Here is a 23,277-nt window from a genome sequence, read left to right as displayed (position 1 = left end):
TTGTCCCAGGAAAAAGGGCCTTTCTTGGGCATCTTACATGCCTGAAGAAGGAACTCAAGTTCTCAGCTCTTAATAACAACTGACAATGCTGCAGTAGCAACTGAGAATCCATCCCTGGAAAAGTGTTGGGGGTGTGGATTAACATCCAGAGGGTAGGCAAGGAAGAGGCTAAGGGCCCCAAACAGACTTGGGGAACCGAGGAGACCAGACAACACTACCAAGAGACAAGGAAAAAGAGAAGGAAGTAAAAGAGAGGGAAAAGAACCAAAGTCAAGAGGAGAAGAAACAGAGAAAGGGCTGGACAAGGGAGGAGAAAGTTTTAGAAGGGGGGCTAGGAAGGAAGAAAGGAAGGTAAAAGAGGACACAAAGAAAGATACCGAGCTGAGAGAGCTCGGAGAATTCGAGAAAGAAAATGAGATTAAAAGGAGTGAAGAGAAATGGAGAAAGTGGAGAGCACGGAAAGGAGAGGGAAATATATTGGAGACAACAGAGAGACTGGGGTGAGTGGAGAGGCAGACGAGTGGACTGGTGAAAGATGCTCATAGCCTGCGTGGCGCCCCCCGGCGCTGTGGTGCAGCCCTGCTCCAAATGCCTGTGCGCGGTGGCTCGCCGGGCCTCCTAGGATTGGCTCCCGCCTCCCATTCATGTAACCTGCATGTGCGTGTGCGTGTGTGTGTGTGTGTGTGTGTGTGTCGCTCGCCCTCACTGTGTGTAAGAGAGCGAGGGTGGGGAACGGAGGCAGGCAGGCGAGCAGGCAGGGAGGGGAAGAAGAGGAGGGAAGCTATTAAACACACACACTCACTCACACACACACACACGCACACACACACGCACACACCCGCCCCAACCCCCCAGAAGCCTCGGGATTGCAGCTGTTTCATGTGGGGCAGCAGTGCTGGCAGGGACGCCGGCCGGGAGCGGCCGGGAGCGGGAGCCAGGCGTGTGCGCGCGGCTGGAGGCTCGCTGGGGCTTCGCTCCCCGCGGGAGCTATTGTTGGTCTCGCTGGAGCTGAGCGCAGAGCCGGAACCTGTCCTTCCTGGGCGCCCCGCTCCGGCTCGCGGAGCTGAGGAGCCGCGCCGCCGAGAGGTAGAGGAGCCACCAGTGCGGCGCCTTGCCTCCCTGCCGCCCTCCTCCCCGCTTCCCCGGCGGTGGCAGCCTGCAGCCACGGTAAGGCGGCGTGATCCGCTCTACGGAAAAGCGCCTTAGGGACCGCGGCGGCGCCTCGCCAGCTCTGTGGCCCCTCTGCGCTCACAGGACCGGGTAGCTCCGTGGCTGCCGAGGGCTCCTGGAGACGCTTGCTCGCTATCCTGGCCCTCACCGAGGGTGGGAGGAGGGAGGGAGGCTGGGACGCGGGTTGCGGGCAAGACAGTCTGGAGCCCGGAGCCGCCGCCGCCGCAGCCGCCGCAGCCCTCGGAGCCGGCCGCGGACTGGAGCCTGAGAGGAAGGGTTGGGAAACAGCAGAGATGTGGGCGCGGGCCTGGGACTTTGGACGCTGGTGGAAAGGAGGCGGCGCGCCCTAGGTTTGTCTGCCGCGCCCGGTTCTCCTTCCCAGCCAAACCACGGCCCAGTCTCACATTTTCCTGGGTTAGCAAAGTGTCAGGGATGGATGGAGAGGTTCTATTTAAAAGGGAGAGTTCTCAGGTTCTGCTGCCAATATCCTGTTCTTACCAAAGCTTCTTTTTGGGTGTGGTGGTAGAATAGAATAAGGCAGTAAGCCTATAAGCCTCCTATGTGGGGGCAGGGGAAGAGAGGAAGGGTCAGCGTTTGCCCTAGGGTCAGAACTAGTGCTCAGTAGCAACAGGAACTGCAGGAGGACAGTTCTACAGTGAATAGAATGATTTTTTTTTTTGGTACCAGGAATTGAACTCAAGGGCAGTCTACCACTGAGCTACATCCCCAGTCCTACTTTGTATTTTATTTAGAGACAGGGTCTCACTGAGTTGCTTATCACCTCGCTTTTGCTGAGGTGGGCTTTGAACTCGGATTCTCCTTCCTCAACCTCCTGAGCACTGGAATTACAGGCTTGCGCCACCGTGCCCGGCTGTAATGATCTTGAATGTGGGGTAGTGAGCTTTCTGTCCAGCAGATGTTCCAGTAGTAGGGTGGATGTTGTGGTAGTGAACAGTTTTGGTTTCCAAGGACTCTCCTTCAACAGAATCTGATTGGCTTTCATATATGATTCTGTTTAGTATTTTTGGTATAATATATTTGGCCATAGTCAAGTTATTTTTGGAGCCTCAGTTCTCTGCCGTATAAAATGGGACAATATTATCTAAGTTTATAACACTGCAAGCATTAATATCCATAAAACCTCTGGCATTCTCTGGGCTCTTTGAAGATGGTCATTCCTTTTCCATCATTGTGCATTTGTTGGGTAAGATTCAACAGGAAATCAACAGCCCCAGAAGAACCAGCAACATTGCATGCAAAGTCTATTTAAAACTAGCTTCAAATGCTTAAAACAAAAATATCTTCTCTTTTCTTAGAAAAGTCATTTCCAGTTTTGTTAGAATTTATGTTTCATTGGGTCCCTTTTTCTGATGAAATTATACCCTTGTGCAGACTGGCATGTTACATAACCCATATTTCCAAATCAAAAGTTAAAATTATGGGAAAGAGGGGATTAGGAATTTAAGATAGAGATTATTGGACAACACAAACAAGAAACTCAATTTAGGATGCCAATTCACTTTTTAACTGTGATGGAGGTTGAAAACAAATGAGATTAGATAAGTTCACAATGGTACAGATCCTCGCTGGAGTGCTCAGTCATCTATCCTGTTCTAACAGCTTCTCTGCCTGGGTCCTAATAAGCTTTTGGTTGCTCCAGTCCCTCCAAGTTCTCTTATATCCCTAACTCTAACATGTGAAATAAAAGAACAATGGGATTTAAATCACCTCCTTGTGGATTTGATTCCAAGAGTCTACCAGGGTAAATCAATGTTGATTTTAGATCTAAAGGGTCAATTTTTGCCTGCTTTCTTACATGTCCATCAGCCTTACTTACTGTAACTGAAAACTGAATCACCCCATCTTTGCTTTGTGCTCACAGACAGCTGTGGGAGCCAACATGAAAAGTAATATGCCCCAGATCCCAGGGAGCCAAAAGAACAATTCTCCATAAGCATCTTGTCTAAAGAAACAATGTAAATATATATGTGTTAGTCCTGTATGGTTTATGTGTTTGGTACTTTGTCTCAGCTTTTCCCTTAACTTTTATATTTATTCTGATTGCCTAAATAATATGTGTTCATTACAGCAATTCAGGAAATATAAAGAAAAGCAAAAACAAAATAATTTTCATTACATTTTAGATTGTATCTTTGGACTTTTATTTATGAATGTAGAGAAATTGAGGTCATAGTTAAAATAGTTTGAACGCTAATTTTGATTTAATGATAAAGCATACAAATCTATCCATGTTATAACTTTCCTGGCTGTGGCAGCATTATTCATTTATTTATTTATTTATTTATTGTACTGGGGTTGAACCCAGGGGTGCTTAACTACTGAGCCACATCCCCAGCCCTTTTATGTGTTTTATTTAGAGACAGGGTCTCACTGAGTTGCTAAGTTGCTATGGCTGGCTTTGAACTTGCAATCCTCCTGCCTCAGCCTCCAAAACCACTAGGATTACAGGCATGTGCCACCACACCCAGCTATAACAACATTTTTAATGGCTAACTAGAGTCTCCATGTTTTAATGTAACATACTTTGTTTAAGCAGTTCAAATTGTTTGGCTTGTTTATTTTTAATTTTTAACAAAACTGTAGCAATTACCCTTGTATGCTCTGTGCAATGTTAGTATTTCTTTAAGTCAAATTCCTAGAGAGTAGGGTCACAGAGTCAAAGGCTTATACCCTACCATGGCTTTTGTCACACATGAAAAGCATTAGGGTAAACTGTGTCTTCTTCATCTTTTAAACCAGAATATGATGGTTTACTTTGCAATCCCTTTATAGGCTTGGGAGCTGAGGTAGTAGAGGAAAGTAGGGGTGACAAGTATGTCTTCAGCATAGGATTTGCATAACTTTGAGCTGTTCTGCTGACCAGAGAGGCAAATCCTTTTTCCAAGAACATTTTTCTTCCTTGGTTGTCTTGGAATCATTGCTTTCTGTAGATCTTCAGCCAGCAGTGGAGTTGAAATATGTAAATATGTTCCTCAGCCTTGTAGGTGGGGCTGGCTCCATGTTAAATGACAAACAGTTCTTAGAGAAGTGTGTGTGTGTCTTCCAGCTTTTGCTGAGGGGGTGGATTCCCCTTCCCCACCCTTTTCCCTTTCTTTTGGCTCAGGGGCCTCAGGCTGGCCCTGGAGATCTTACAAAGGAGATAGTCTCCCAGCAAGTTTATCCCCATGCGCAACACAGCATTGCCCTGGAAAAGTCAACCCAACTCAGTCTCTTCATGTCCCAGGGCACAGTAAATAAATCAGTCAACATGCCTACTTGGTGTTTCAAAAGCTTAAGTAGTTGGGTACCCTCCTTGCATTGATCCACTTCAATCAGAGGGTACATTTTTCAGTCTTCCTCCTTCATATGTTGGATTTCTGTGACCCAGAAAAGATTGGTGCCCTGTGATTAGATGACTTGTCGTCTGACAAAGAATTCCATGGAGCTAATGGGGGAAGTCTGGTCCTCTCATTTCCAAGGTGTCCCCATGCTCAGCAAGAGACATCAGGAGTTCCTTTAGATCAGGTAAAGAGGTCACCTCAGGGTTGTTGGATAGCATGTCACGATAGAGGGAGCCTGCTCTGCTGGTTGCCGACTTTGACTTCAGATGAGGTTTAGATGCTTCCTTTGATACTTAAACCACTCCAGTTTCACTAGGGCAGGCAAGGGAATGTTTCTGTCTTTTGTCGAGTTCTGAACATCAAATCAGGCTTTTCTTTCATGTGGAAAGCAGGTGAAAACAGGCCATAAATGAAGCAGGATCTCAGGAGCAGTTGCCAGCACCCGCATTCCATACCCCCCTCCCCTGCTTTGTGTTCTACATTGACTGTGTGAGATGGGAGTACTGTCCCTACAGCCAATGGGGTTTAATCATTAAAGTCCTTGATAAATTAGGCTTTAAGAATTTTTTCTCTGAAAAAGTCCATTTTCTGGATGTGGAATAACTGTTGACTTCTGAAATTTTAGTCTTGAATCCTTTGAAAGTCAAGCCAAAGGGTTGCTGCTGGTATATTTATGACTTTGGGTAAACCATGCCAAGTCCTAGAGTCAGCCTTCCTCTCTATAAAATTGGGTTGGGTGAGGAGGGTGGATTTGACATTTTATAAATTGGTAATTCTCAAATTTTAACATATATATACCTTGCTGGAGGATCTTGTTAAGAGGCAAATTCTGATTTAGTGGGTCTGTGGGTACCAAAGAATCTGCATTTCTAACTAGCTCCTGGTGATGCCAGGCTTCTGGTCCACTGTCTGTTACACTTGGGTTAAAAAAGTTTCAAGTTGCTTGTGGTCTTGAGGTTATCTCGCAAAGTAACAGTAATGACTCTCTGACATCCAGGAGTTGTCCATATTTTTAGAATGGCACTATGAAGGCATCTATCCATTTATCTTTTTTGGATTTTGAGAATTAGCATCTTCATTTCCATTGTCAGAGCTGGGAGGATATAGGGAGTCCCCTTGTCCAGTAGTTGTGGAGGAGGTGGAAGAATGGGGCTAGAGCAAAAGGAAGTCATAAATGAGTGTGAATGCCTTCTGTCAGGCAGCTACTATTGTCCTGTGTTCTAAGATGAGAAACAAGCTCAGCAAGGCAAAGCCATTTGCCCAAAGTCACATGCCTAGGGCTCTGATCATAAGGCTCTGATAACCAAACCCTTCTTCTTCCTGGAATGGCAACTTTGTAATTTTGTAGAATGTCATGTAATTAAAACAGAGTGCTTAGCAAAGTGTTTCTCTTTAGAAGAAAAGTGTTTCTCCTTTTTCCTGGGCCTACTTTGGGAGCGGATCAAGACATTTAAAAATTTGCATCATTATCATGCAAGCAATTAAAGTGCTTAAGAGCTTAAAAGCAATTTGTTCAAGTTGGTTAAATGCCCACCCTCCCCAATCTTGTTTGTATTATTAATTTACTCATCAAACTGTGACATCAAAAACCATTGTGAAGGTAGATTTCTGTATCTTCTGATTGGTCGAAGCTTTCAGATGAAAGTTTATTTATTTATTTATTTATTTATTTATTTATTTATTTATTTTGATGAGGTCTACAGTGAAAGGATCCAGTTCAGAATGAGTCAGAGAAACAAACATTTTACTAAATAAACCCAGCCCTTCTTTGGCCCCTGGATGAGAACTGGTTGTTTAAATGTTTTATTAAGGTGCAATTATTCTGAGAATCAGTCAGTAATGCAGCTCTTTGCAAACATTAATTAGCTGATCTTCATATCACCTCACAAGACTGATAAAGAGCATTAACCCTCCATTTGAGAGTACAAACAGACACACCGAGGGAGGAAGAGATCAACTCTTGACTTGACATGAGTATAAGAGGTAGGTAGAATTAGAAGACTATACATATTCTTCACTTAATAAATATTTATTGCAATGCACTAGATAGTGTAGGGCTGTGCTATGCAATATGGTAGTCGGTCACATTTTAAATAAAATTTGATTAAAAATAAATAAAATTAATAATTCATTTCCTCAGTTGCACTAGCCAGACTTCAAGTGCTCAAGAGACACAAGTGCTTGGTGGCTGCTATATTGGACTTTGCAGTTATAAAACATTTTTATTGTTGCAGAAAGTTCTCATGGGGCAAGATTGGTCTTGATGTTTGGGATAATCAAAGCATAACATAACATTCTTGCCCTTGTAAAATTTCCTAAAACAATGGCTGCCACAGGGCAGCCACTAAGTAACCCAAGTTGTGGCAAATACTTTGGGGCAGTGGTTAAAGACCTAGCTTTGGGAGATGAAGGACAAACTCGTATTCTAGGCGTGTCACAAATGCAGTGCATGACTAGAGGTAGATTATTTAAACACTCTGTGCTTCTTTGCAAATTTATGCTACTATTTGTCACTTCTCTTATTAGCCAAAATTATTTTTAAGACAATGTTGGATCCTGGAGAAGGTTCTTGGAGACAGGTGCTCTCCTTTGTATCAGGTGGAAATGTAATAATATACCCTTTTAGGAAGGCAATTTGGCAGTAACTGTTAGTAGTCTTAGAAACATTCATTCTCTTTAGTCCAGTATTCCAATTCCAGGAATCTAGCCAAAGAAAATAATCAGAGATGGGCAGAAAAGTTTTAAGAATAAAAGTGTTCATTGCAGTGTTATTTATTATTAGAGGGGGGAAGAAAGATAAGCAATTTGATTGGATAAATATGGTACAGAAAAGTCAGACTGTGGGGTATTATACAAAGATTAAGTATTGTTTTTGAAAATATGATTTGCAACTTGGAAAAATGTTACAATAAAATGTATTTAATTTTGTGATTAAAACAAAAAAATAATGTAAATATTTGTTGAAGCAATGCTAAAAAGAAATAGATAAATATTAAGAGTAGTAACCTGTTAAGTAATAGAATATATTTGATTTTACCTGTAAAGTAATAATCACTCTTTGAAAGATTGACTTTTTTCTTAAAGTTTTGAACTTTATTTTGTATTGGCTTTAGTTTTTTTTTAATTGAACAATATACCCCATTGATGTCTGTGCTTCTTTCATTATAATGTAAAAAAGACTCCTAGCTGTTCCTAATTTATCTTCTAGGAATTACTGGCTTATTCATTCTATATTTGTCTTCAAGGTCAGGGGTTCTTCCTAATATCCAATCTTAGTTCCTCTTTTTGGCCATTTAAATTAATTTTCTGCGGGTGTCTGAGTTTGATTCTGGTCAAACAGCATAGGGTGTTGAGAAGAACATCAGGTTCAGACCCTGAGACATCACTTCCTTGCCTTGGCATTTTGAGTAGTCTTTCTGGGCTTCCATGACCTCATCTATCAATAGGGAAAGCAACAGAATCCATTGCACATCTCATGGCAGTGAGGTTTCAGTGTTAACTTCAGTAGAACATCTTGTGCACACAGGTGAATAAAGATGCGAATGACTTCAGGGATTGGCATGTGATGCCATTTACTCATTTAATGCCCCCGAGTCTCTGGAGATTGGAGGTATTCCCACTTTCCAGAGAATGGAATGGAGGCATCATGTGGTTCTATGATATGGTCCCTGCTCTGATGTCCCTCTAACTCTGGTCTTGAGCTGTCTTTGGTACCTAGTGGAAGCCTCTTGCATCGGAGCCATTGTATTTTGTTTATCTGTTTCCCAGGGATGCACTTCATCAAAATATTGTGTCAACCCCTCAAAGTTTCCCAGCCTTGCTGTTCCTCCTTCTCAAGCAATAAGTAAAACAGATGTGCCTTTTTGTAGAATAAATGATTTACACAAAACCAGGATGAACTAAAAAGTAGTCCTGAGCTGCTAAGTGACAGTGGCTGTGAAGCTCAGCCTGGAGCCATGTTCCAGGAAGAATCTCCAACACTGGGGTCTTGCTCACTTCCTGCCACTTTGAAAGATCTGCCAAGCCTTTCTCCTTGAAGAGGCTCTGAATTTGGTGTCATCCAGTTATGATACTTTTGTTCTGTGTGAGATCTTGATTGAGCAAGTTGCTTGATATCTCTGTGCCTTAGTTTCCATATTCATACAATGGGGATAATAAGGAGAGACTGGCAGAGTTATTTATAGGATTATCCTGAAAGACAGTTTGTGACAGTTTGATGAGTTCTTATTATTGCTAAGTTAACATAATTTCCAGAGCCTTAAGGGTAATTTATTGACAGGGGCATAGCTCAGTGGTAGAGAACTTAACTAGTGTATGCTAGGCTCAGTACTTGATCCTTAGCACTGCAATAAATGAACTAACTAAAAATAAAATAAAAGTAATTTATTGAGGTACAGCTAAGTCATGGGTTCCTTTTTCTCTAACTGCTAATGGTTCTCTTGAGTATTGCACTTAAGTGCTTTCTAGGGCCAGGTAAGACAGTAAAAAAATAACCAATATATTTTAGGTTGAATTCTCTGCTTGGATACCTGGTAGCTATTTGCATTCAAGCAAGTTTCTTAGTTTCTCTAAGCTTCCACCTTTTATTATTATTATCATTTTTTTTCCAGTTACAAAATGGAAAGAGCAGAAGTTTCTACATCAGGGAGATTTGTGAAGCAAATTGCATAGTGCCTATTGGTTAGTGTCCCTTGTGTGAATGGTGGCTCTTAGAATTGCCATTTTTCCTGTTATCTCACCTTCTCAGCACCTGATTCTCTAGCTCTTGCCTACAGAGCCTGTCAGTGCAGTTCTGTGGTGGTCATAGGTGGGGGCGAGGGAAGGGCAAGGCTGGGAGAGTCTGGAGGGTCCTCTTCCAGGGTTTTGCAGGCCTGCCTACAAGTGGACTCTGGCATCCCTGCCTGCTGAGAATGAGGTGCATGTAGAAGTGGGAAAACAAAGGTCTCTAGACAGGCCAGCAGATCCTGGCTTCAGGGTTAGCTGTTTCTTTGTCACCATGTACCAGCTTGATTATCTAAAAATGAGAATAATAGCACAGCAGTGTATGCCTGTAATTCCAGCCACTTTGGGAGGCCAAGGCAGGAGGATCACAACTTGAGGCCAGTGTTGGCAATTTAATGATAACCTGTCTTTATATAAAAAATTAAAAACATCTAGGGGTGTAGCTCAGCGGTGGAGTACCTCAAGGTTCAATCCCTTGTACCTAAATGAATAAGAGGATAGTGAATCTCTACCTACTTTTTTGAGCTTCTGTTGTTGTGTGCTAGGTTTAGAGTTTGAGTACAGTGCCAGGCCAGACTCCCAGCCCTGGCTGTGCATTGAATCACCTGGGGAGCTCTAACCAAAGACCAACCCTGGCCCAGCCCCCAGTGCTACCACCATCTTGCAGGGAGGATTCTGAGGCATCAGAACTGGATAAAGCTATCCAGGTGATTCTAAGTTGCAGAGAGTGGAGAAAATGTGCATAGATAGCGTGGATCCTTATTAAAGCTTAGTTCCTTCCCTTTTGCAAAGAAGCATAAAGGAATCCCATGTTGAGCAATTTATGGATGAGGTGAGCGACCTAATTTGTTTGATCCATGGGACTATGGATATGGTAATCAAGGCTTTATTCCTGTCCCCTGCCCCCTTTCTGGCAAACTGGGGCATCTCAGTCAGAAGAGCAGTGCTCTCTCTCCCTTACCCTCTGCTCACTCCAACACAGCTGCAAGTGCTGGAAAGGCCTGGCCCTTTCCTGGAGCTATAGGGGCAGTCCTTTGGCCTACTTTTGCTCCTTTCCTGTTCACTGCTGGGCTGTGCCCTGTTAACCATTTCCACACAGCCAGTGAGGTCTCAGGATTCCCCAGGTAGAAGAGAGAATGCCTGCTTCTGACTGCATCCATCAAATGCTATCACAAGGTCAGTGCCAGAGACTTGACGTTGCCCAAGGGCCTGGAGGTTTTACACCAGGTGAATTTACATGTTTTAGGTAATGAATATTTGGTTGAAAAGTCTTTCTATTCAGTTGGAAACTTTTTCTTGAGATTATCTCAAAATCGACCTCAAACTGAGAAACTGAGTTGTAGTATGTGGGCTTTTAAAACCCTAGTGGTGGCATACACCCTGCTACTTGGGAGGCTGAGGCATGGCTATCATTTAAGCCTAGGAGTTCTAGGCCAGTGTGGGAAACATAGTAACACCCTGTCCCCAAAAAGGAAAAAAAGGAAAACAATAAAATTCTTAGTGCACACAGACACCTGGGGACTTGTTAAAATGCTGGTTCAGGTGAAGTGGGTGGGAGGGTGGCACTGAGAGTCTGCATTTCTAATAAGTTCCCAGGAGATATTGATGATGATGATCCCAGGCCTCCTTTTGCTTGGAAGGATTCTGAAACCTTGTCTTCCTTCCTGCTTTTGCTATCTCCACAAGTTCAGGAGTACCGGATGTGAACTGTCATACAATGAATGAAGTCTGTCAGTTGTATTCATCTGGCTGTCAGTATTGTGGCCTCAGTGGCAGCAGCTGTAGTGTGACAGTAGACATAGTAAATAGTTGCCATTACCATCAAATCATGGAACAATTCTAGCTCTGTGTATTAGGCTGTGCTCACCAAGCTTCTTTTGATTCCTTAAATGAATGAAACCTCCTGATGTATCTTGTAGTAGGTTGTCATTTTTTTTCCTTCAGAGAAGTATTAGTTTGAAAATTTTAAAATATTTATCATATGTTTATTTGGTATCATTTTTCTGATTATAACAATATTGCATGTAAAACAATAGAAAATTTGGAAAATCTAAGGTATCCCAGGAAATAAGTGAGAAAAACCCCAAATCCTGCCATGTGGAGATAATTCCTTTCAAAATTTTGTTTTTCATTATTGTTTCTGTATAGAATCCTCATCCTCCTCTTTGCCTGTTCTCTCCCACCACCATCTAAAGCAAATTGTGCACATTGGTTTGTAACTTTAACACATACGATGACCATTTCCCCAGGCCATTAAGTTTGTCTCTGACATGACATTCAGTAGCTATGTAGTATTCCATCATAAGGATATACCATTTTTTTAACCAATTTTCTGCTGTTGTTTCCAATTTTCCACTGCTGTAAATATTGCTGAGATCCACATTTTCAGGTGTTTGTCTATTTATTTCCTACAACCCTCTTTCTTTATTTGAAATTTCTGGGTCAAAGATTATGCAATTTTATAGAACTTTGGCTATGTGTCATCCCCCAGGGTCTACAGAAGGGTGCAGCCTAGATTTGCTTCCCTCCAGTCTGGTGGAGGTTTGATCAGGGAGGTTCCCATCATTCTCATTTTGTGTGGGGAGTTTTAGAGACCGTCCCTCACCAGGGGGACCAGGGAGTGCCTGCTTTTGGTTGCGGGTTGAGCTGCATTGCACTGGGTGAGATGCCAGGAGGTCAGCAGAGTCCACCTAGACCACAGCTTGCTTCCTGGATTTCAGAAGGAGAGCTTTTAAAGGAAAGAGGAAAAGGGAGAAGAAGAGCACTAATGCAGTGTCTCCCAACCCTCAGACTCCTGTGACTAACTGGCTCCATGACAGCTCTGCTTCAATCCTGTCACAGACATCTCAAACCCACCATGCCAAAACTCATCTTCACTGTTCTGCTTGTGGTCTCAGCTCATCTCAATTAATGGTAACTGCATCCTTCTTTTTCATAGGCCCCAAGACTTGGGGTCATCTTTGATGCCTGTTTTCTTTTCTCTTCTTTGTACCAGATCCAGCAGGAAACCCTGCTGTGTTCATCTTCAAAGTGAAGCTAACCCTTCCTCATTGTCATCACTGCCATCATTCTGGTCTAAGCCTCCATCCATATTCTCTCACCCAGATGCTGGCAGCAGCTTATTTCCCTGGGCTCCCTGCCTCTGCCCTTGCCTCCTTGAAGTTTCTTGTCAACCTAGTAGCTAGAGTGATACAGTTAAAACTTAACTCTGAGACCAGGAGTGGTGGCACATGCCTGTAATCCCAGCAGGTCAGGAAGCTGAGGCAGTAGGATCACCAGTTCAAAACCAGCATAAGCAACTTAGTGAGGCCCTAAGCAACTCAGCAAGACCCTGTCTCTAAATCAAATACAAAAAAAGGGCTGTGGATGTGGCTCAGTGGTTAAGTGCCCTTGGTTTAATTCCTAGTACCAAAAGAAAACAACAACCCCCAAACTTAACTCTGATCATATCACTCCTCTGCTCAGACTCGGTAAAGGGTTCCCATTTGCCTCAGGGTAAAAGGCCAAGTCCTCACATGACCCCCAGAGACCTCCCTGAGAGTCTGCCCCCAGCTCCAGGTCTCCCCACTGAATCTCAGACCTCACCTCCTGCCCTTGGCCCTCGGCTTTCTGTGCTTTGTAGAAACATGGCAAGCCTACCCCTGCCTCAAAGCTGTGCCCTCTACCTGGAGCGCTGTTCCTTTGTTCCCCCACAAGGATAGCTGCCCACCTCCTACTATCTGCTTCAATGTCACCTTGTCAACAAGCCCCGCCCCTGTCACTTCTACTGCAGTCAGAACCCTTCTCCTGGCCTCAGCATTCCAAATCTCCCTCACCCTGCTATATATTTTCTTCTTTCCATAGTGTTAAGTATTATGTTTTATTATTTTTAATGAGATCACTCTGCTGTTTTAAGAATAATCTGAAAGAAGGGGGTGGGTCAAGGGCAGAACATGCTATATAATTTACTTATTTGTTATGTGTATTGACTGGAAATAAAATAAAGGCTGCCCAGATGGGCACAAGCAGAGACTATTTGTTCAGGGCTTGGTCTAACAAGGGAGTCAGCCACCAGCTCTTGCCTTTGTCAGAGACTCAAAGGCAGGCAGGGGAGTGGGCCAACCTCAGAATGAATGGAAGGAAAGGCTTCAGCTCTGCTCAGATGGCAGGTCGCTGCCCAGGGAAACTGGAGGCCAACTACAAGCAAGCATCATGTGTGACTTGTTTGAGAAGTGAAAAATACCTGGCTGTCTCTAGGTGGAAGTAGGGGCCAGAATTAGAAAGCTGGCAGGTTATTGACCAAGTCCTGGCCACTTTTGGCTGGGTCACTATAGGGGCTGTGGGTTAACTGTCTGTTCCATATATGGTCTGGCCATTATCTATTTGTATATTCAGCCTCTCATGATTATTATTAATCTCCACCAGAGTAGAGATCTTTGTGTTCTATGCACTAGGAAATCCCAGTACCTAGAAGAGTCTGGCAAATGGAAGCTCTCAGAGTTTGAATCATGCAAGGCATTTGGCCCATATTATCTCATTTAATCCTTACAAGATGAGTGAGATCTCATTACACCTGTTTTCTAAAAAGGCAAAGGGGAAGGTCAGGGCACTGGGTTCCACCTGACCATGTTCCTCTCCTGGAGGTGTTTATAGTAGTAGTTCATGGGAAATGGACAGGGTGGGGAACTTGTCCATTCTGTCTGACAGCAGGAGCAAGATACATACCATCTTCAGAGAACACTGAATTTTCGGCCAACACTGTGAACAGAAGAAGACTTGTAGTCTTTCCTGACACCTGAATTCATTTAGGTTCTCAGAGGGAGCCATTTCTTTCGTATTCTCTTCCTGAAGGTGGGGAATAGTGTGGGGAAATTCACTCTGGCCCCCCAGTTTGGGTGATGGTCTTGCACCATTTGAGTAGGTTTCAAAGGTCCCCCATTCAGGCACTTGTGCGCGTGCACATATGTGTGCCTATAATTTACAACACATTCTTGGAACTTTTCAAGTAAAAGCATTGCCATGGCAACTCTCATGGTTGTCATTTCTTGATCTGCTGTTGTCACCCATCTCAGTTTTCCATCCCCTTAATAATCAGGGATTTAAATTTATTTATTCAGAAGTGGAGCCCAGAAACAGGCAGGCAGAGGCCAAAGAGGGGTGCAATGTGGAAAAGGTAAGCAGGTGTCACAGAGCTCATACCAGGAGCTGGAAGCCATGTGAGCAGACTCCGCCAGTTGAGCCCCGTCTATTGCTGGGCCCATTCTGTGTGCTAAGCACAGCATCTCTGCGGGCAGTACCTGTTACATTCCATCATTGACTATATGGATGGTGGAGACAGGACTGAAATATGGATCAGTTGGGCTCCAATTCTGTGTTGTTGTTGTCATTCCAAGAAACTAACTTCGGGGTTAGTCTCTTGGGCTAACTAGGATTGCTTCCCCAAGGCTCCAGAGGCTGAGTTGGGCAAAGGCTGGATGGAGGACTGGCTTCAGTTAAACACCAAGGATAACATTTCTGCAAGTATTGAACTGCCTGTGGAGGAAGTAAGCCCCCATCACTGGAGGAGGGCAAGCAGGGGCTATCCAGGCTCCTGAGGAGACGCTTCCTACAGGAGGTGGGAAACTGGACTCAATGTCTTCATTCATGAGCCAGTGACAGAGTGACCTTCCTTTGGTGGGACTCCTCCTCAGGATCCTGGGCACTATTATTAAGTATACTGATGAATTAAGCAACAAGAACTAGCTGCATGAGCTTAACGCTTGGACTAGATGCAGAAGAGCAGCAAGTCCTCTCAGACATTTTAGGAGCCAGGGAAGAGGATCTCAAGACTCTATGAGTGTCAGAGTCGGACTAATCTCAGTTTAAATCTGACCAAGACACCTCTGGCCCAGGCTGTCTCATCTTTGGCACCAGTGACCAGATAATTCTTTGTTGTAGCAAGCTGTCTTATGCATTGTAGGTTTAGCAACACCCCTCAATCACTAAATTGCAGGGCCTCCTCCGCCAGTTGTGACAACCAAAAATATTGTCAGACATTGTCAAAAGTCCCCTGGGAGCAGAGGACAAAGTTGTCCTGGGTTGAGAACCACTGGGCCAGCTTGTGTGATCTTTGGCACAAGTCGACTCTTGGATTTAGTTCTACCCTCTTTACTGTGAAGTAACAATAGCTGCTCTAAGAATGCAAGGAGATAACACTAGTCAAGTTTCTAGCACAGTGCCTGGCACAAGTAGGCATGCTTGAGGGAGGAAGATCTGAGTTCTGAGTCTCTCAGCTCCTGGAAGCAGTAGGTTTTGTTCTGGCCTTACACTTAATCCTCCGTGTGCCTGCTGCTCCAGGTATGTGCATGAATGCTCTCTCTTTTTTTCTGGAGTAGCCAGGAATAGGCCCTCTTTCCCCTTCTTGTTAAGTATGAATTGGAAATTTGTTTCCATGAAGCTCTCTTGCAAAAAAAAAAAAAAAAAGCCCTGAGTTAGCGTTCAGATCTAACCTGGACGAGACAGGAGCTACAAATGCAGCTGAATATTTCATGAAGACCCTTTCAAACAACATGCTCTGCTCTTGCGGACAGTGTGGGGAAGAGAGCATGGCTTAGAAGTCACACCATCTTAGCTTGAGCCCTTACTCTTGATGGAATTTTGAGGGGGAAGTCTCTTCACTTCCCTAAGCCTCAGTTTCCTCATCTGTAAAATGTGGAGGTTTGCAATTGATTTGGGGTTTGTTGTGAGAGTTAAGGAAGCAATACAGGTAAGGGACTTGTATAGGTAAGGGAGCTGGCAGGGTGCTGGGCACTGAGGTGCTTGGTAAATAGCTCTCTAGTTGGATCTTTCTACTCTCTTCCCAGAATGTGTACTTTTAAGGACAGATTGTATTGACTCAGGCAATGGCATTGGACTCCTTGAGGGATTGGATTTAGGGCATTTTGCTAATCTTCTTTGAACTTAAACTTTAGGATTGGGTTCAGAATCCTTGAAGGGTTTACCAGTTGGTCCCTTTCAGAAGACAGGATATAGAGAATTTCCCTCTGCTTCAAATGACCCAACTAAGCATATTTTCAATTTAAAAATAAGCCAGCCTATCAGAAGGCTGTTTTAAAATCAGTGGTGACAAGCAAAAGCCTGCCTTGCCTTTTGCACAAAGATACGTAATTAAAAAGAGCCAAAACAGAAGCCTGGTGAGGCTCCCCTACTTCAGACTCTGCCCCAGGCCCAGCTCCAGCCTCTGCCAGACCCTCACTCCTCCTGTTCCTGCCGGGGAGCCAAGGTTGTTGTAATGAAAACAAGAGATATGTGGTGTTTTGTAACTATTTTTATACCTACATCAGACTTGATGTTAGTGCTTCTGAATTATTTAACATTTTTCTTTCTCAGCTGGCCTCTCCAGCAAGTTTCTCTCTGGGGGTGGAGGGAACTGTTTTATAGGAAACCATGGAGGCAGATAAACATTGACTGCAGGGTTTCTGCTTTTCCATGGGGGAATGCCATTCCTAGGTGTCCTCTTACAAACCAGGGGTCTCATGTGAAAGGGAGGTGGCAGGTATCTCAGCTCCATTTTTACAGAGAGATTGAATAACGTGCCTGTGCCCAGCCCAGCAGGCAGATGGGTCTTTCTGACTGGCGCAGCTTCCCCTGGGCCGGGCTGCCTGCCATGCTCTCCCTCGTGCAAGTGTGTGTGTGTGTGTGCATTCGTAGGCTCACGTCAACTGCTAGCTTATGGGTTTCCAGATCAAATCACCCCCAAACAGTGTGGTGGTGAATGGAGATGAGAAAATGGGACTCAGAAGGCTAAGGAATGGGAAGCAGGGAAGAGGGGTCTCTTTGTGACTGTATATTGAAGTCACAGGAAGAAGACTAGCAGCTTTAGCAGGGGGTCCATCCAGTGCACTTTGTGGCTCCCCAAGGCATTTTAGTGCAAAGTCTGTCAGTGCCACGTGTGTGGAGTGAGGTGGGGCCCCTACCTCCAGGTCCAGCCCCCTCTTTCCAATGGTATCTGCACCTTGGCCCTCTTTGAAGGGGTGATGATTGGCAGCTCCAAACCACCCCTAACAATGGGAGGCAATGAACTGGACTCTTATCTTCTGCCTCTCATAATTAAAGTCCATCATAGACTTTTAATGGGCATTTTGAAATAGACATCTGGCTTGAAAGGAATCCTGCTGTAGATTGAGATGGTCTCCCCGCCACTGTCTGTCTGATATGTTTTTATTTCAGAGTCAGAGAAGATTACATATTTCCTTATTCTGTTCCTTTGGCTCCTGTCTAATCATCAGTGACCCCCAGATGACTTCTCATTCTACTATATGTGGAAACCCAGTTAGAATTATTATATGAACTCTCAATGGGAGATGGGCTTCTGAAAATTAGCTAGGGACACTTACTTCTAAAGTGCCCATCATTTTAGTTTCAATAAAATTCCATGGGATAAAGCAGTTGTTAGCAACATTAATAACAGCTGTAGTTTCATAGGAATGCACTTTATATCAAGTGATTTCAAATTCAGTTAAATGAAATAATATTTGACCCGGGCAAATTCCTTGATATTAAATTTTAGATAGCTATATGAAATACTGAGTTCTTCATATGCATGTGTGTATTAAGAAGGGTCCTACATTTTCTTTTTTCTGGATGATTTTATTTATGAAAATGTGCAGACTAGATAGTGGAATGGTATTCCAAGATATTTTCTTATTTGAAATAATTTGATTTAAAGTTTTATGAGTATTAAAAAAATTTTTTTGACCAGTGTGTTTTCAAACATCTCCACTTGTGATTCTTCAGAGAGCAGAGAAGAGAAAGTCACATTTTAAAAATCCTTACCATGTGCCACACGACTTTGTGAGGGCCTCTGCTCATCTTATGTACCATAGAAGCACGGTGCTCATTGCAACAGTGCTGAGGCCCCCGAAGGTTAAATAATCTGCACTGCTAATGGAATTGGCTTTGAACCTGGGTTTATCTGACAGGAGCACATGCTCTCACCTCATCGTGACTGCAATGACTGGTTTTCAAGCATCTTTTCCCATTGCATGTGAATATGTGGGTGTGTGGAAGGGAGCTTCCCCCCGACCACCACTGGGGAGAAGAACCTCCTGAAAAACTGCTTGTGTCCAGATAAATTTTGAGAAATGCCAAATTAGATGGGTTAAAGGTGTTCTTGCACTGCAGGAAACCTCAGAGCCTTTCCTCTGCTGGTGTGAATCTCCAGTAGAGATAAATAACACATGAGAGTTCCCAAACTTCCCACCTGAGAGTGAAAAGTCAAAATTGCCCAACATCTCACAAGAGCAGGGCTCCTTCAGAAACTCTGAGAAACAACTCCGTGGACACCTGAAGGCACAGGGTCATTGTTCAGATCTTGGTGCTCTGGTTGAAGCAGGAGCTTTGAGAGTCCTGCAGGGCCTTGACAACTAGCCCTCTTGGAATGCCATAAGCCTGCCTCTCCCTCTGACATCTTAGTCTCTCACATACTTGGAATTGCTTTTTGTTCTAACCCTTCCAAACCTATTTTATAGGAAGCATCAAAGAATTGAAATATAAAGATTAAGGCTTTAATGTTTTCTTCATATATTATCGGGAGACAGAAAAAAAAAAAAACCTTTACCATGTATTGGGAAGGATTTGCATTGTTGAAAGAGCAAAAAAACAAAGATAAGCTTTTAACATATATGGAACAAAGAGAACATAGCAGATTAGAATCAAAATATTTAAATCTGTCTTATTCCATTAAGAGAACTTTAAATAATTGTTTCTCTCCCATTCTCTTCCTCCTGCTTTTTCTTCCATACACAAACACAAAGCATATAAGGTCTCACACTCAAAACCTCTATATGTTGAATCTGGAGGGAATTGAGGAATAATTTGTCTTTTAATATAGTTGCAGAAACTGAAGGCTCAGAGACAGGAAGGGCCTTGCCCCATCCCTCAAAGCTGGTTTTGGGACACCAGGCCCAGGCATGGAGAGAGGGCTGATGTCTACATGTTTGAACCCTGATCTCTTTACCTCCTCACACCTCACCCAGGGGTGGGTACTATTCTCACTTACAGCTGAGGAAGTGAGGCTGGAAAGTGTTGATAACATGTCCCATGGCTGGGAATTGCCATGTCTGGGGAGTTGAACCCATTATGAAGTCCATATCACAGTGTCAAGTCCGCAATGTGAATTTCTTGAAGGCTGATATAATTTTACCATCTCACCCACTACTTGTCCCTGACTCATATGAAAAAGCTTGGGATTGTCCTGGTGGCCTTCACAGGAGCCAGGAGGGAACACACCCATCCCTGGCTGTGGTTGCAGTGGCTGTCAATCTAAACCTGAGCGAGGAGCAGACCTCATACCTGTGGGCGGGAGCAATTCAGCTTCCTTGTTCCCAGATGCTCAGTGCATTATAAGCAGTGGGATGAATCACATAGCAGACAAAGGCCACTGACTCAGCACATAGAGTGAGGAGAGGTACCCTTGGTTCTTAACCCCACATTGCCATGGTCTGCAGGAGTGCTTTCAAATTCCTTCCTGTGTGTTTTTAAAAGCAAAGTAGATTTTTTTCTCTCTCTCTCTTTGACCACCCTTGCTAAACACAGGTTGTATTGGGGAACTTAGTCATTCATTTACATAGCCTTTCAACTGTATTTGTCAAGAGGGCCTGATTTCCCGGGGCCTTTAGAGAAGGAGAGGCTTCTGAAGGGCCCTGAGGATTTAGGAGATCTCCAAGTGAGGCAATGTAGAAGGAATGAGAAAAGATGTGAAGGCTCTGGGAAAGCATGTCTGTGGGAGATGTGGGTAAGATGAGGTGACCCCAGGAAGAAGGCAGGCAAGAAAGTGAAGGAGATTGCAGGAGACATGCATCCTGTTCTCCAAAGGGTAATGTAATTCTGAGGTCATAGAACACAAACCCCATGGTTCAAAGTCAAGGTTTAGAGTCAAAATGCAAAGTGGACACTTCTTCTATTTAGATATTGCTCTCCCTGTGATATTGCAGTGTTTACTACCACTTTTGTGGTTGGAGTTTTCTGCAGATCTTTAAGCTCAAGCAACACACCTTGGCCTTGAAGGGGTAAGAGAAAGCAGCCCCACCTGAGCCTCCCCTGGCTCAGAGCAAGAAACTGAAGTCCAGAGAGGCTGACTGGCCAGCTCAGAGCTGCTCAGATTTCCTTTACAGTGTGTGGCCTTGCCCCTTAGTGCTAGAACTCAGTCTCTAGGGTAACACAGACTCTAGACATTATTCTAATGCTTATGTAAGAGTCAACAGCTTGAAATATACCTGCCTTTAAAGAGCAAAAAAAAAAATAAAGTTCTTGTAAGCAATTTCAGCCTAGCATGAATGTGCTAAGCACTGGCCTTCTTATGTCAGTCCTTAGATTCGAGGCCCTCAGTTAACTACTTTTCAGATATCCATTTTGCTTTTAATGTTATACAGTATTGATATATTGATCAGGACCTCAGCCACAGTGTATCTTGGCTAAAGTGCCCCATGTTTCTAACAAACAGGGAATGACTGGTGAGCAGCAAGAAAGTGTCAGCGTTACATTTATCTGCAGTGTCTTTTTCTGCCTTGTCTGGTTATATACCAATGTCCTGACTGTGCCTGAGACAGAGATGCAAACTCTGCACAAAAGCATTGTTGGAAGCAGCATATTCTGCAGGGTTTTGAGCAGCAGCCTGGGCCTGCCACAGACAAATTACCTGACCCCATCCTGCCTCGGTTGCCCCAGCTGTAAACCTGGATCTTTACACGATCCTCATTTGGTTATTATGAGGGTGAGATGATATGATGAACATCCAATTCTATGTAGAAGGGTAATAATTTAATAAACGGTAATTAATTAATATTATTTCTATCAAATTTTCATGTCATAAAGAGGGTTTTTGTTGTTGTTTTAAAAAAGCAATTGAAAGGATGCTCCTCATCATGGGTCATTAGAGAAATGAAAATTAGAGCCACAGTGAGATACCACTTCAAACCCATTCAAATATCTGAAATTAAAAAGACTGATTATACCAAGTATTGGTGATGATGTTGAGCATTCTGAATGTGAAATGATGCTAGCACTCTTAAGAAGAGTTTAGTAGCTTTTTTTTTTTCTGGTACTCAGGGGCATTTGACTACTGAGCCACATCCCCAGCCCTATTAATATTTTATTGACAAGGTCTCAATGAATTGCTTAGCACCTCGCTTTTGCTGAGGCTGCTGGATTCCTATGTATTTACCAAATAAATGAAAATGTATTTTTATACAAAGACCTGTGCAGAAATGTTCCTAACAGCTTTTTTTGCAATAGTTAAAAATAGTAAGTGGTGTAAAATGTCCTTTAACAGATAAATAGGTAAACAAATTATGGTATGCCCACACAATAGAATATTACTCAGCAATTAAATGATATAAATTCTAACCTAAATCTCAAAATACTTATGATTAGTGGAAAATCCAGATTAAAAGAATATATATTATATGAATTCATTTATTTAAACTTCTAGCAGGGCATGGTGGCACATACCTTTAATCCCAGTGACTTGGGAGGCCGAGGCAGGGGGTTTGCAAGTTCAAAGCTAGCCTCACCAACTTAGTGAGGCCCTAAGCAAGTGAATGAGACACTGTCTTAAAATAAAAAATAAAAATATCTAGGGATGTGGCTCAGTGGTAAAACACCCCTGGGATAATCCCTAGCACCTAAAAAACAAACAAACAACAACAACAACAACAAAACCTTTAAACTTTTATTAAATGCAGGAATCCTTTAAGATAGCAAATAGGAGCTTCTTTGGAAAGGAGCGGGGATTATAAAGGGGAGCAGGGAAACTTTGCAGATATATATATATATATATATATATATATATATATATATATATATATATATATATATATTCACTCTTTGATTATAATAATGATTTCATGGTTGTATACTTATATCAAAACTCAAGTAATGGGGCACACTGGTGCACACCTATAATCCCAGCAGCTCAGGAGTCCAGGGCAGGAGGATCGCAAGTTCAAAGACAGCCTCAGCAATTTAGTGAGGCCCCAAGCAACTTAGTGAGACCCTGTCTCTAAATAAAATAATATATATATCTATATCTATATATATAAAATGTCTGTGGATGTGGCTCAGTGGTTAAGTGTGCCTGGGTTCAATCCCTGGAACCACACAAATACACACACACACACAAAAAAAAAAAAACCCACAAAAAAAAGTTGTATAATTTAGGCATGAGCAGTTTATTACATATCAAGTATAGCTTCATGAAGAGTTTATTTTTAAAGTTGATATTCACTATGAAGAAGGTCAAATAGTTCACTCATAAATGGAGGTTTGCTTAGGAGATGATAGATTAGCCCCAGATTCTGCCACAATGAACAATGACCCCCAACTGGGCCACTGACTGGCATCTTGGGCAAGTTACTTAAGCTCTGGGAGATGAGGTTTCTCCATATGAAAGTAGTGGTGACACATCTATAGCATCCCATTGCTGTGGCCTTTGAAAGAGTTCATGTGCATAAAGCTCTTAGCACAGAGCCCAGCAGATAGGAGATGCCTCATGGCTGTCTGTTAGGATAGTATATTTATTACTTTTAGGGCTGGGGAGTACTTAGATACCCTAGACCACCCGCAAACAGATGAAAATTGCTTTGACTTAACCTGAGCAAAGTGCAATGCTCTGTACTGCCTTGGAACATAGACATGAGAGTTTCCTAAGTGCTGTGGAGCAGTTGGCTCTCCTTGGTTGATGCGCATGCTCTAATTTCACAGATATCAGTCTTAGCCAGCAAAAAAATTCTGTTTGGATTAGGAGAACTTCCCAAAGGAAGTGACTAATCACAGAATTTCAGAATCAGATGAGACAAGAACAACCCTAATCCAACATTGTCATTTTACAGAGATGAAAATTGAGGCTGCGAAAGGAAGCTTCCTTGTCCGGGTTATAAAATGATGGGATCAGGTGGGAATCTGGCCCCCCCAGTGAATGCTCTTGTCTGTGTATGTGGCCCTTCCCTCCAAGCTAGATGCTTCTCTTAGATAGAATAATGGCAGGATCAGCTGAAGCCATGTCCAGATGTTCGAAACTCATGGACTC

At 43.2% G+C, this 23,277-nt stretch overlaps 1 long non-coding RNA gene across 2 annotated transcripts in view; it reads left to right on the top strand.

Annotated features, from left to right (window-relative positions):
• Positions 1–1,070: 1,070 nt before the first annotated feature.
• LOC143387803 (uncharacterized) overlaps positions 1,071–23,277 on the top strand; it is a 220,499-nt gene continuing 198,292 nt past the window's right edge. For both annotated transcript variants that reach the window (XR_013155049.1, XR_013155050.1), the window contains exon 1: positions 1,071–1,167. This is a non-coding gene — a long non-coding RNA (uncharacterized LOC143387803). The remainder of the gene's footprint in view (positions 1,168–23,277) is intronic.

This window comes from Callospermophilus lateralis, unplaced genomic scaffold, assembly GCF_048772815.1.
Source record: "Callospermophilus lateralis isolate mCalLat2 unplaced genomic scaffold, mCalLat2.hap1 Scaffold_408, whole genome shotgun sequence".
In the NCBI taxonomy this organism is placed as follows: domain Eukaryota; kingdom Metazoa; phylum Chordata; class Mammalia; order Rodentia; family Sciuridae; genus Callospermophilus; species Callospermophilus lateralis.
This window is presented reverse-complemented; position numbering and strand designations above follow the sequence as displayed.